Source organism: Oryctolagus cuniculus, chromosome 16 (assembly GCF_051225735.1).
Source record: "Oryctolagus cuniculus isolate XC-2025 breed Fujian yellow rabbit chromosome 16, ASM5122573v1, whole genome shotgun sequence".
Lineage (NCBI taxonomy): Eukaryota > Metazoa > Chordata > Mammalia > Lagomorpha > Leporidae > Oryctolagus > Oryctolagus cuniculus.
The window spans coordinates 53,862,239-53,875,923 of record NC_142882.1 but is presented as its reverse complement, the minus strand read 5'-3'; the positions used below and the strand labels follow the sequence as shown (position 1 = coordinate 53,875,923).

At 49.6% G+C, this 13,685-nt stretch overlaps 1 long non-coding RNA gene across 1 annotated transcript; it reads left to right on the top strand.

The window, feature by feature from the left end:
* The first annotated feature begins 2,972 nt into the window (after positions 1 to 2,972).
* LOC149121750 (uncharacterized) lies at positions 2,973 to 7,663 on the top strand. Its single transcript, XR_016222559.1, has 3 exons — positions 2,973 to 3,617; positions 7,011 to 7,105; positions 7,462 to 7,663. It is a non-coding gene; the product is annotated as an uncharacterized LOC149121750 (long non-coding RNA).
* The last annotated feature ends 6,022 nt before the right edge of the window (positions 7,664 to 13,685 follow it).

The following is a 13,685-nucleotide window of genomic DNA, read 5'->3' as shown; positions in this document are numbered from 1 at the left end:
GGTTTCATTTGCGTGGAAAATGTATTTCTTACGGAAGCGCTTCAGTCCTGATCCATTTTCCACAAAAAAGAATGACCGCGTTCCTCACCCTTTCTTTCTTTAAGATTTCTTTGACTGGGGTTTTCCTCTGAGTTGACCTATTTGTTTTTGCTCTCAGAGTTCGCTGCCATGAGGACTGATAATTAAATAAGCAGATAGATAAAAAAATGAAGAACCCTGGAATTCAAAGATTGAGGAGATTTTTTTTTTCTAGAAACTACTTTTACTCTTTATTAACCTGACAGTATTTAACGATGGATAAGGAGGCGATGGTCTGTCCTCTGTGCGCTGGCGACTGAAAAGGTTTGGAAACAGAAAGTCGCTGTGGGTCACCACTGTCAGCCAGCGATGCTGCGCGTGGTGGGAGTGGCTGCGCGGTCCCCCGGGGCTCCGGGTGTGGGTGGGTGCGTGCGTGGGTGCGTTCTGGGCGCTGTGCGGGGCGCTGTACGGGGAAGGGGGCTCTGCAGGGGCTCAGAGTCGTCCTTGGCCTCCCCCAAAAACGTCCCAACTGCCTCGCCAGCAGCACGGGGACTGTCTACAACAGCGAGAGGAAAATGAGTGGTTTTATCTATAAAAGCATTTGGCCCATCAGGGTGGCCAACGCCATTCAAGGGCCACACTCTGCAGAGAGAGCCGTGGCGGCTGGGGTGGACTTGAGAAGGCCCGGGGCTGCAGCGACCGCCGACTCAGGCCCGGGTCTTGGGAACTTCCTGCCATCTTGCACCTGCCTGCTCCGAGTCAGCCCAGCGGACCCCGCCATGCGCCCCGGCTCGGAGTGGAGGTCCTCTGGCCCCTGACCACCATCCTAGGGTCAATCCACTGTTACAGGAAACACGCGTGCTCTCGATAGGTGGTTTTATCCATTTGCAATCTTAGGAGCCCGGTATTCCGAACCATTCCCTGTGCGAGACACTGCTGGATCATCGCAGCCACCCGTGGAGGAGATGGTATTACTGAAGCCAGCGTTTGCGCACACGGTTCGTCCACACCCAACTCCATTTGCTCATCCTCCAGAGCGTTCCCTGGACCCTAAAACAAAGGCATAGCTCTGCAGGCCTGCAGAAGTTGAAGGAAATTGCAAAGCGACCCCTGAGTAGGAACATCCTGCCAGGAGAATGTGTGTGACCTCCCGTGGAGGGGGCTTGGGAGAGGCAGGGGACCGCGCGCGATTTTGAGTTCTTTTCACAGAGATGTCTCTCCTAGCAGGAAGCGTAGAGCAGTCGGCCCAGGAAGAGGGCGTTTTGCATGCATAGCTGGAAAGAGAGCATTGCAGGCCAGGAAGTCATTCAAGCTGCCTCACGTCTCATCTTGCTAGTTCCAGATTTTTCTTTCTCCACATCTCACACGAATGACAACCTCCGGACAAGAGACAGACCTTTTCCAGATGTTTTGGTGAATTTACTGTTTTTGGGTTTTGTTGTTGTTGTTCTTGTAGATAATGACTAACTTCCGTCTCTGACTTTCCAAGTTAAAAAGCATTTAATTTTTACAATAATCCTTTAAAGTTGTTGTTATTATTATTATTATTATCATGCTGATTTTTGCAAATAAGAAAAATGAAGTGCAGACTCTTGTTAGTCAGCAGTGCCATACGCAGTGGAGCAGGAATTTTTAAATACAAATCATCAAATTCCAGGTTGCTCCCTTCCTTTCAGAATAAGAAAGACATCTTATAATAAACCATGTATGCTGTTGGGCATAAAAATTTAGAAAAATGTAACATGCCATTTTGTGTATTCTTAAAAATCTTTGCTTGAACGATCCCAAGTAGCCTATGTTTATGGGTTTATACATTATTCACACCATTTTGAAATATTTAGGAAAGGAGAGAATAGAGCCCTTTGCCATGAACATAAACTAACACCGTCAGGCTAGGGTTTGGTGCCAACCACAGCATCCTGGCCGCTCCCTACGCTGCTGCTGGCATCCAGGGAAGCTGGCGACAAAGAAGAGGCTCAGGCACCGGGCGGGGTGTGTCCGGAACCAGTGCTTCCCCTCCGGGTGTGCCGTGGGCCCTTCCTGTTCTCACCTCTTCCATACCCCATTCAGTAGCCTCAGAAATGGACACGAATGCAGCCCAGGCAGTCCAATGATACAGACGTGGGCACTTCCAGTTCACAAGTGAGTCCAGTTCCTGGAACCTTCCCTGGATGCCATGCGTTGGCTTTTTTTTGGAGGTACATTTTAGCTGAATTCAAAGATAAGAAATCAGAAAAAAAGACTTTTCTACCACTTGTTTTTTTTCCCTCAAGCACCAGGCTCCCTTCCAACATTAGAATGGTTTTTCACTCACAACAGATGGGTCTGTAAGTGCAAAGAGACTTTGTCATTTGTCCAGTGGCACGTGGACTTCTACCAAGGCACGCATAGTCGTGCAGGAACACACGACACAAACGCACCACCTTCCCCTGAGCCTTGATGTTCAAGCCTCCAGCAAGATCAGTGTGTGGAGTTTTATGGAGAGCGGCCGAAACAACAGGCTGGCATTTGGGCAAAGGTAGTCATTATGTGATTTCAATTTTGTGCCATCTGTCCCCAGATGTCTTTTACCACCAGGACAGGATGGCCATTGGCGTTGGAGGACCATCAACATGCCAGGGCTCTGGAGGGCTATGCCTGGAGTTCCAAGGAGCAGGCGTCCCTGTGAGCTCCCTGGCAGGTTCTTGCCACGCAGAGTCTGCTGGCTCCCAGCAAGAGACGGTGTTGAAGATCCCTCATGAAAGCGTGTATAGGCTGCGTGTCTGAGAGCCTGGTCAAGAGGTGTCAGCTGTCCCACGGGCAAGGGACGACACGGGCAACTGAGGAAAAGATGTGATGACATTCTCTCCACAGGAACACCCTAAATTCCTGGGAGACGGAACATGCATCCGCCTCACTGGTGACAGAACCGGTACCCCCCACACCCTTTCTCCAAACAAAATGTCACCTTCCTCTCAAGAACCCACACCATAAAGCAAAGACCAGGGGAAAGGCTTCTTTGGTTTTTTTCCAGGGAGAAGTTTCTTTTCTTTTTACCCGGCGGCTTACTTTTCTGCAATGCTTATTTTCTTTGCTCTCAGGCAGTGTGGATTAATTGTAGCCAGGAGCTTCTTCCAGGTCTCCCACGTGGGTGCAGGGGCCCAGGCATGTGGTCCATCTTACGCTGCCATCCCAGGCACATTAGCAGAGAGCTGGAGCAGAAGTGGAACAGCCGGGACATGAACGGGCCCCCATATGGGATGCCGGTGCTGCAGATGGAGGCTTAACCTACTACGCCACTGCGGCAGCCCCCTGTTTTAACTTTCAATGTGGGTTTTGAAAGTGTACATTTTTAAAGTTGGCAGAGAAACAGAAAACTGAAGCTGGGAAAATGCCTCAGACGGGAATCATGACGTCCACTTCTTTCGTCTCTCAAGGAGGAAACGGAGGCCACGAGAGTTGAGTGACCCTCCCACAGCCACGACCACAGGCAAGGTCAGGGCCAGGCTGGGAAGAGAACCCCTGGATTCACCAACACATCTCATGAGCCACCTGGCCTCGCGTACGCCTGCTCTCTCTCCATCGTGGTTTCTGGTGACGCGGGTTTCTCCCGGCTCCAGGTGGGTGATTTGGGGCGACGCGGCCGGGCATGTTCCAATAGAGCTGCCTCCCTGACAGGTACAGCCCTCACCCCTCGATGACAGCCCGGCCGGGCCTCTCCTATCAGTCGCTGAAGCCTTAGAAGGCATGAAAATAAACACAGCCTGACAACTCTGTTCCCAGTGTTATGACCTGCTCACCTCCCCTGCCACTTCCAACTTGCCTTCTCCCTGAGTAGCCTCCATGTTATTTGAGTCAGCAGGACTCCCAGAAAGCAGGCAGCGTGTACCGAGGCTGCCCGAAGGAATATTTGCACGCCAGGCGCGTGTGGGTCTCGGCTCTTTAAACTCTGGCTCTGACTGGTGTGGAAGGGGCTCCGGCTGCCCCTCTCATCTCTCTCTGTTGTGAAAGTTCCTTCCCACTCTTCCCTTTCTTATTCTTAACCACTTCATGCCCTGGAAACACGGAGTTCTCACTCTGATAAATATTATTTCTGAAAGCTCTCAAGAGTCTACTTTATTCTGGAATGTTCCAATAGACAGTTCTAACAAGAGCACGGGTAACATCTTCAAAAAAAATAAAGTAAACCCAACTTAAAATTTAATATGAGTGACAATAGTAATCCTACCTCAAATTCATTTAAAAATATTCGTTTGCACACAAAAGTTCAGAGCAGAATTTTCTATGACAACTGCAAAGCAGAAGCAATCCAGACAAATGTCTATGTGGACAGTGTGTGTATCTGTGTGATGGAATATGACTGGGCTGTGAAAAAAAGTATTGATACAGGCAGAAATAGGAAACAGGGATGAATCTCAAAAAGTTAATGCTTAAGTGAAAAGAAGTCAGAGAAAAAAGATGACATATTGTATGATTCCATGTTTATGAGCTATCCAGAAATGACGTATCTGTTGAGACAGGAAGTAGGTGAGTGATGACCTAGGGCTGGAGTTGGGGATGACGTGTGACTTCCAGTGGGCATGCGGTTGCCTTTGTGAGTGATGGAATTGTTCTGAAATTAGATAACAGTGATGGCTGCATAACTCAAGGTTTACTAAAAAAATCACTACTTCAAAAGAGCAAATTTTGTACTATGTCACTTATACCTCTATAGAACTGTGCAAATGAGCAACCACACCATAACTACCCAGCTCATATCACAGGGAGGGGAGCATCTTTGGAGGGAGCATTGTCCGTGGTGCCTGGGCCATCAGACTGAGCCTTCCAGTCTCTCTCACTCTGTTCCTCACGGAGGGGGAGCGACCCGCACGTCAGGGCCAGAGCCCTTGACATCATGCAACAATTTATAAAGTAGACTGGCTGCTTTGGCAAGGTGAAGGCTGACAAAGCCTTGGTTCAGGGACAAATGCATTCAATGTGAAAAGCCCATGGCAGTGGCAACAATTTGGATCTGCAATTACGACACTTAAAGTGTTTAGGGCTGACAAGGAGTTAAAGTAAATGTTGACTCAACTGTGAAGCCTTCAAAGGTTGCAGCCTTGCAAGGGGCCTTGCACAACCATGGGATTGTATTTATTTATGCATTATTATTGTTGTTCAAATATTCTTCTTTTTCCTCCCCTGGACTTTTCCAACCAGCAGTGGGACCCTTAGCAGGGGAGACTGAAAACAGATCTGAATAATGCATTTGAGATAATTTCAAAAAAATCACCCTTTAACGAGTACCATATTCCCCCTCCCCAATTTTCCTTACGTAGATTCACCATTTTGCAAATACTGATGTATAAAGAATGCACTGAATGTGGCAAAAGTTGAAGATAGCCCCTGTGGATAAGACCTAATGGACACCATCCTGAAATAATACGTATGGCTCAACCCCCAGACATGTGTCTTCAATTTAAAATAATTCAGCAATCATGTTCAACCAGAACCTGATTACACAAAATGGGACTTCTTAACTCCCAGACTTGGATCAAATTTTGAAGCCACAGGAAAAAAAAAAAGCGGGGGGAGATAATATGTGCCATGTTTATATATTCCAGATACCGTGATTAAATGATCCACACACACATTTCACTTTTGCTTTGAGCTTATCAAGGCACCTAGTACCGTTTCCCACCAGTCAGTCCTGGCCTCGGCTTTACGAGAACTTGCATGAAAGTTCTGGCTGAGAGGCAGAGGGAAGAAAGTGGAGAGCAAGCTGGGCCTCTGCTTGTTATTGTGGTTTCCAGAGTGTCCACGCTACGGCCTCAATGTCTACTCTCTCACAGGCTCAGGAGGAAGGGCATGGAAGAGATACAGCTCTCTCTGGGGTGACTCAGCATGGGGGCCCTGCACCTCGTGTCCACTGCCCTCTGGGGAGATGCCCCTGCCCTCTGGATCTTTAGCTTTGTTGCTGGCACTTGTCTTCCTCTCTATGGCTGCACTGATGTCCTTTCTTGAGGCAGGGAGACCCTCTGCCTGCATTGCGATGTTCTGAGATGCTAAGCGCCCCCCCCCCCCCATCCCTCTCTTGGATAGACTGCCCAGAACTTGAACTGCTTCCATCACTGGGTACTTATTTCTTCAAATCCCTTTGATCAGAAGAAGTAGTGGGTATCAAATGTTTGGTGAACCCTAAGCAACAGTCCCCAGGGGGAAGATTGCCGGATAGAATACAAATGTCCTGTTCTGTCTGGATTCCAGAGAGCCCACAAACATGTCCACATCTCTGTATCCAGAAAATGTTATCAAAGTTTGGTCCTCAAGACTGGATGGTGGAAAAATTAGGCAACAGCAACCTGGGGTACTAGAAATAAAGCTTTTTGTTTATATGCTTTGTTTTTAAGTGAATAGAACTATTTAGAATGGGTGATCTTTTAAAAAAGATTTTTTTTTAATTTATTTGAAAGGCAGCGTTACAGAGAGAGAAGTGTAGAGGTAGAGAGATCTTCCATCCTCTGGTTCACTCTCCAGATGGCCGCAAGGTCCAGGACTGGTCCAGGAGCCAGGAGTTCCTTCCAGGTCTTCCACATGGGTGGCAGGAGCCTGAGCAGTTGGGCCATCTTCTGCTTTCCCAGGCACATTAGCTGGGAGCTAGATCAGAAGTGGAGCAGCCAGGACATGAAGCAGCCCCCATATGGAATGCCAGCGTTGCAGGTGGCAGCTTTCCCCGCTGGTCCCAGGTGATGTTTTCCTATGTGGGTAATGCTTTTGCCTTTCCTTACAGGTCTTGTGGGTCGTGGGTGAGTCAGGGCCATTTCTGGTCCTAGATGAAGGGAGAGTTCCTGCCGGTTTGGATTCAGATCCTTAGGTCTGAGTCTGCTGTGGGAGTGGTTAAGTGGCCAGGAAGCTCCCATGAGGGCAAACTGGGGGAGTGGGCATCCACCAACTGATTTGTCCCAAGAACTCTATTACTAAAAATAAACTAGTCAGTTTGCAAAGGACTGACTCTTCCCTCCCATTCCTTACAGCACATTCATGCTCATCTCTTCAATGAGGTTGACTGGTCACCTGGAAACCAGGAGAAGAGGAAGTAGCTTGAAGCTCAAGGCTCTGAAAATTCCAGGTACACTGACCATTCCCATAACAATCTGTCATTCATGGGAATATCAACTATTACATGTACTGGGGAAAAAATCAGATTCAGATTCGTTGCTGTCAGATACTTCCAGGACAGGAGACCCCGGGGAACCAAAGACAGCGGTGGGAGGGAGCTTGGAACCGGCTGTCAGGTGGTCCAAGTGTGCAGACCTTGCTGTGCCCCAGGGCACGGCAGCTGGCCTTCAGAGCAGCCGTGGGAAGGCTGTGTGAAGCCCCTCTCCTGCGTTCTACTCGCAGCCTTCTCCCAGGCAGTCATTTCCAAGGCTAGGGGAGAGCGGCCTTTGTTCTAATATATATTTAAAGATGGTTTTTACATTAAAGGTAGATGCTGCGAAACAACACGGAGCTCAGGCAGATATCCATGGATCCTGATTCTGGACTTAGAAAAGCAGACTTGGTCTACAGGTACACCTGCGTTCTAATTCTAAGTCCCTTGAAGACTCTATCTCCTAATAGCACCAAACAGTGCTATTGGATCCATCGCAAGGACTCAATAAATGTTTGGTTGAAAACAGGGAAACAATGACCTTTCTTTTGCTTAATAAAAATATTTTTAACTAGTTTCTATTGACACATTATAGATATATCCCAAGGAAGAGTCTCCTCAACAATGATCAGAAATCAGTTTCCCAATGAGATTTTTGTGGGAAGCTCTCTCTCACACACCACACATACGCACACATGCATACTCCATATCAGTTAAAGAATGTCATTTGTGGTGAGGATGACCACAGACAATCCACCCAGTTAGGATGTGCTTCTCGGGCAATGAAACACGCAGATCTTCCTCACGCTAGCATAGAAGCTCAAAGACTTGTCCTGCTCCAAATGTTGGTAACGCATGAAAAGCCTGCTGATTTTCAGTTTTATCTCCTCTTCCGTGTGCAGTCCCTCTCTTGGTGGCAGCAGAGGTGTCATTGGAAATGTAGCTTTTTTTTTTTTTTCATTAAATCTAAGAGGACTTTGCAGGACACAGAGTCGTTTTACACGCCACTAGGAAAGAAACAAAATATCGCCATGGAAATATTCCAAATTCAGAGGCATTAAAAGGCAGAAACACGAGTGTTTTAAGATCTATGAAACACAGCTAATTCTCCCTAATGCTGGGCCCTGGGCTTTGCACACCATATATTTTTTGCTGAATGAGTGAGTGCATAAAGATGACAAGCAAGACTCCCTGGTTCCACGGCGAGAGTCAGACCCTGGGAACAGTGGGCCAGATCTCTTCTTGAGGCTGTGGGTCTCCACTAAGCGAAAGGGCAGGGGCTGCTCTCCATTGCTCCAAAGCAAACCAAACACAAACAAACAAAGCAGTAGTTTCCAGTACAGCATCCTGCCAACACACCCCCCAGAGAAGCCAAGCCTGGGGTACTGTTCAGGGAGGAATCGTGAGTTTCTCTGAGCCAACGGGGACGTTTCTCTAGACAAAGAAGCAATAGTTCTGTGCAAGAGTCACGCTGGAGTGTGTGAGTGTGAGTAGGTTAAGGAAGGTGGAATACAGAACAGAGAGTAAAGCAGTCTTTAACACGAAGCTTCCTGAGTTCAACACATGCATCACTCACCATCAGAACACAGCACACTCTTGCCACTCTGTACCCACAGATCTCAGAATCGCAGCTCGCAAGTCTGTCTCGCCTCTCAGTGATAAATATAGGCAATATTAACGTCATCGTCTAAGCCCCCAAAAATATAGCTGACTCTGTTCCACAGAGCTGGGCAGACCACAGCAGGTAAATCAGCCTGCAGATTGGAACTCCGTGTGCATGTCACCTTCACAGCAACGGCAAGGCCCAGGGGCCCAGAGTGACAGAGCTGGAATATTGATGCCACCTCGCAGCCTGTCCTGCCCGAGCTTGCTTCCTTTCGCCATCAACACTCACGAGGGGACTCTGACACTGAGCTCCTTGCAAAATGGCTTCAGCCTCTGTTTTCAGAGGTGGTGTAAGAGAATCCAGGAGTCCTTCCAGCTAAGAGGAGAATTGTAGTTTTGGAACACTGACATCTTTTGAAATATTCTTTTATATTCTTTGCTCATTTCTATTTACTATTTATTTATTTATTTTATTTGAAACAGGGAGAGTCAGAGAGAAAGAGACAAGGACAGAGCTAGAGACAGAGATCTCCCACCTGCTGGTTCACTCTCCAAATGCCCACAACAGCTTGGGTTGGATGTGTCCAAAGCCAAGAGCTGGAGTCTCAAGTTCTTGGGCCATCATCTGCTGCCTCCTAGGGTGTACACTAGCAGGCAGCTGGAATCAGGAGTGGAGCTGGGACAGGACTTCAGGTACTATGATTTGGGATGCAGGCATCCCAAGTGGTATCTTAATTACTGTGCCAAATGCCTGCCCCTCTTAGTACTTTCCAGTGATGGCTGTGCTAGGAGGGCACTGCCATCAACCCATTGCTCCATCCAATCAGACAAAGAATCTGCACAGCTGAGCCACTGGCAGTGGGGAGGGGAGGCAGTAGCAGGTGGAAGCAGGCAGCTGCAGTTGTTGGTCGCCCAGCTGATGGCTGCAGACGTGGGAACCACGGGAGAAGCCTCTCGGTGGCTTCTCTCAGTGTCTCAGCCTGAGACGCTCAGATGCAGAGCAGGACCTCCAGCAGCACCACGAATGATGGCTACTGCCGAGCCCCGGGGAAGTAGGGCAGCACTGCTGAGTGGAGACGCATGAGATGTATCCGGGTGGGCATGGGTTCATCTCCACGGGTCTCCCCCACAGGTTAAGCTCCAGGCGCGCCTGTGTCCTGAATGCACTCCCTCCCACCACAAGCACTGGGTCCCTCAGAGGGAACAGCCCAGACCCAGGAAGCGGAGCACGAAGATGTCCTGAGCTGTGATTGGCCAGGCGTGCCTGCCTCCCTGGGCCCCCTGCAGCAGGCTGTGCATTTCCTTCCTGGCCTCTCTCCATGCAGCCTTCCTCTTCTGCAGCCCTTGTTCGCCACTCATTTGCAAGAGAAGCATCTGGGCCGGCGGGCGCCGTGGCTCACTAGGCTAATCCTCTGCCTTGCGGCGCCAGCACACCGGGTTCTAGTCCCGGTCGGAGTACCGGATTTTGTCCCGGTTGCCCCTCTTCCAGGCCAGCTCTCTGCTGTGGCCCGGAAGTGCAGTGGAGGATGGCCCAGGTCCTTGGGCCCTGCACCCCATGGGAGACCAGGAGAAGTACCTGGCTCCTGCCATCGGATCAGCGCGGTGCGCCAGCCGCAGCATGCCAGCCGTGGCGGTCATTGGAGGGTGAACCAACGGCAAAGGAAGACCTTTCTCTCTGTCTCTCTCTCTCACTGTCCACTCTGCCTGTCAAAAAAAATAAATAAATAAAATTAAAAATTAAAAAAAAGAGAGAAGCATCTGAAGAAGTCTAGTTGAATACCCATCACCCAGTCGCAGGAGCGATCCTATCAAGGTGTGGATGTTTCCCGTGCTTGGATAAAGTGTTTCGTAGCAAGAGAAAGATAAAGAATGAAGACTGGGATGAGACGTGGGTTACAAAGGAAATGAGGGAAAATGAGCGACAGGAGCAATAAGGTGACAGGAAGAGAACGCAGCAGCATCAACTATACTGCACTGGAGCTCACTGGGGAACCAAGAGGGGCTCCTGCATAAGGCCACGGTCATGCAGATTAAACATCTGCATTTGACCTCCTGTGGTTACTTTTCAGGTGTTCCGCGTAACAGCCAGTGCTGCTAATATGAGGGCTACCCGGGGACTGGTAGCTGGCTCCGGCTTTGTGACCTTCCCTCTTGCTGTGATCCACTAAGGAGGCAGGTTCCCGTCTTGACCACAAGGGTGTCGGTTGCGCCCCCGTCCGTCACCTGGATGCTATATGGTGATGACGAATGGCATCAGAGACTGGGATAGGACACACCCCAACCAGGGAGGGAAGTAGGTTGCTGACTTAACTCATTCCCCTATCGACCCTTGCTTAGGGCCCTTACTTTATTCCTGGAACTCAACAAGGCACAGGGAATTCAAAGAGGAAAGATCAGCTCTGTAAGGAATTTCTCATTTCGGAAAGAGAGTATGTGAGCTGGGCAGTGCCAGGCTGTGTGATCAGGAGCAGGGACCTTAGCACGAGGCAGAGATGGGAGAAGGAACCGCGCTGCTTGGCAGAATGAGGGTAGGGTTCCTTTATTTACTTGGCAGCATTTGTTGTTCACCGATGAAGTCCCGCGGCTGATTCAAGGTGCTGAGAATAAGCCGCGTGGGGCCTTTTGCTGACATCCTAGATGAGGGAGAAAGGTACAAGAAACAGGGCGGTTGATGTGTGTCTTCTTCTTGGCACTTCAGCTTGGAAAAGGGAAAGTTCAAGGATCAGACAGCTTGAGACGGCCTTGCACAGGTGGGAGAGTAAGCAGCTGGGTCGGCTGAAGCCCAACACTCAGGAGTTTCCATGGCAAGATACAGAGCCCAAATCAAAGCAGTATAAGCAAAGGAAACGCACATCTCATGATGTTTAGCAACCAAGAGTGTGGTGGCTTCAGGCACAGCTTGACCCAGGAGTTGAGGCGATCGGGTATCCAAAAGACCCCATGTGTCTCACCTCTGGGATCTTGCTCGTGGGGTCCCCAGCTCACGTGACGGCTGGCAACACCTCTCAGCTCCTTCCCTCTGGGTCCTCTCCTGGATAACACAGGGTTTTGCTTTCTCTCTCAATAATAAAGCAAAAGTTTTTATCCAGCTTATGGCTCTAATGGGATTGCATGCCCAGCTCTTAACAGGATATGGCCTGGGAACAGGATATGGCCAATCCCGAGTTGTGTGCCTTCTCCTGGAGCCAAGAGCATCTCCCCAGAAGAAAATCAGCACCATGCCCAAAGGAGAAGGAAGCAGCCGAAGAGACTCCCCAGTACGCCAAGACCGATTTACCATTCACTGGTGATGAGGCTGTGTGGGCAAGGCTAAAAGGAACAGTGCTGCCCAGGCCTGGTTTGAGGCTGCTAAGTCCAACTGCATGCACACCAGGCTGAAGTGCTATAGGGATTCCCTCTAACAACCAAGGAGAGCGTGCACATGGGATCCAGCCTCCGGCAGTGTGTCAGACTCCCCCCCCGCCAAGCGAATGTACTCTGGTATAGACAAAGGCAATGTGGCTGCGCACGCTTCACTTGATAGAACCTGCAGGCCTGGGTTATAGGAAGCCGGGGACTGCCAAGAGGTCACTATCACTTTAGGGTTAGGGTTAGGGTTAGGGTAAGGGTTAGGGTTAGGGAACACTCCCTGAGCCTGGAACAGGGAAAGACCATTCTCGTGCAATGCAACCAGCCCAGCACAGGCTGTGTGTGGCTCCCACCTCTTGGGAAGGCCCAGGACACAGTCCTGTGTGGGTGAGCAAGGGCTGGGAGACTGCTCACAACGACTGTTGGGAAAGAAGCAGAAGTAAAGTTGAGAAAGTCAGGAGGGTGCAAGATCATTAAAGACTTCGAGTTGCAAAACATGGAGCTTGGGCATTGCCCTGTGAGAGTGGGCACCTCTACGAGGCTGTCGAGCAGAGTGGTTAGCTCAGGGACTCTTGAGCCAGACTACCTGGCATTGGATCCCAGCTCTGTTACCTTGGGTCGTGTGACTTGAGGCAAGTTATTCAACCTCTCTTCGAGGTGAAGATGTATCGCTGAGTCTTACGAATGGGTAGTCTATGAGAGTTAAATGAGGTAGTATATGCAAAGAGCTTAGAATAGTGGCCCCTTGTAGACATGTTGTTTCACTGGCTGGAATGGAAGGGCCAGGTAAGACGCTGTGTCCTGTAACCAGCTGCAGGCAGTGCTGTGGCCTGGGGAAGCCACATCTTGTTTCTGAGCCCCGCTGTCTTTCTCTACACAGTGGGGAGATGAAGTCAGACGCTCTCTAACGTCGCCCTGCTCTGATACTCTTCAGCCATAGTTGCAACGTAGCAAAAGGCTTATGAGTGGACTCTGAAATGGACGTTGGCCCCTTGTCCTGTCTTTTGAAGGAATGGGAACAGAAGCTTTGTAGGCAAAAGAACTCGTCATCCAAACAACTCTCAGGAAATGCCTCCCCCCAATGCTGGGAGCAAATGCCCACTTGTTATTTTCTTTAATGTTTATTTTAAATTTATTTCCATCTACTTGAACAGCAGAATGACAAAGAGAGAGAGAGAGACATGGAGAGAAAGAGGTCATCCATCCACTGGTTCACTCCCCAAATGCATGCGACAGCCAGGGCCAGGCCAGGCTGAAGTGAGGCACCAGACTCCTTCTGGCTCTCCCCTGTGAGTGGCAGGGGCCCCAGCATTTGAGCCATCACCTGTTGCCTCTCAGGATGTGCATTGGCGGAAAACTGGATGAGTGACAGCAGTCAGGACACGAATCAAGCATTTGGAGCAGGGGCATCATGGCAGCTGGTGGCTGAACCTGCTGGGCCACAGCGCCGACCCCCTGCACCATTTTTCCTCAGAAACAGATGAGAGCAAATTTGTCTGATGGCTTTTAAATTTACATAAACCAGGCCCCCTTGCCCCCAACTCTTTTGAGCATCCCAAGCCAAATTAATTCTCACTGTCAGCAAAATGTGCATCTGTTATGCAAA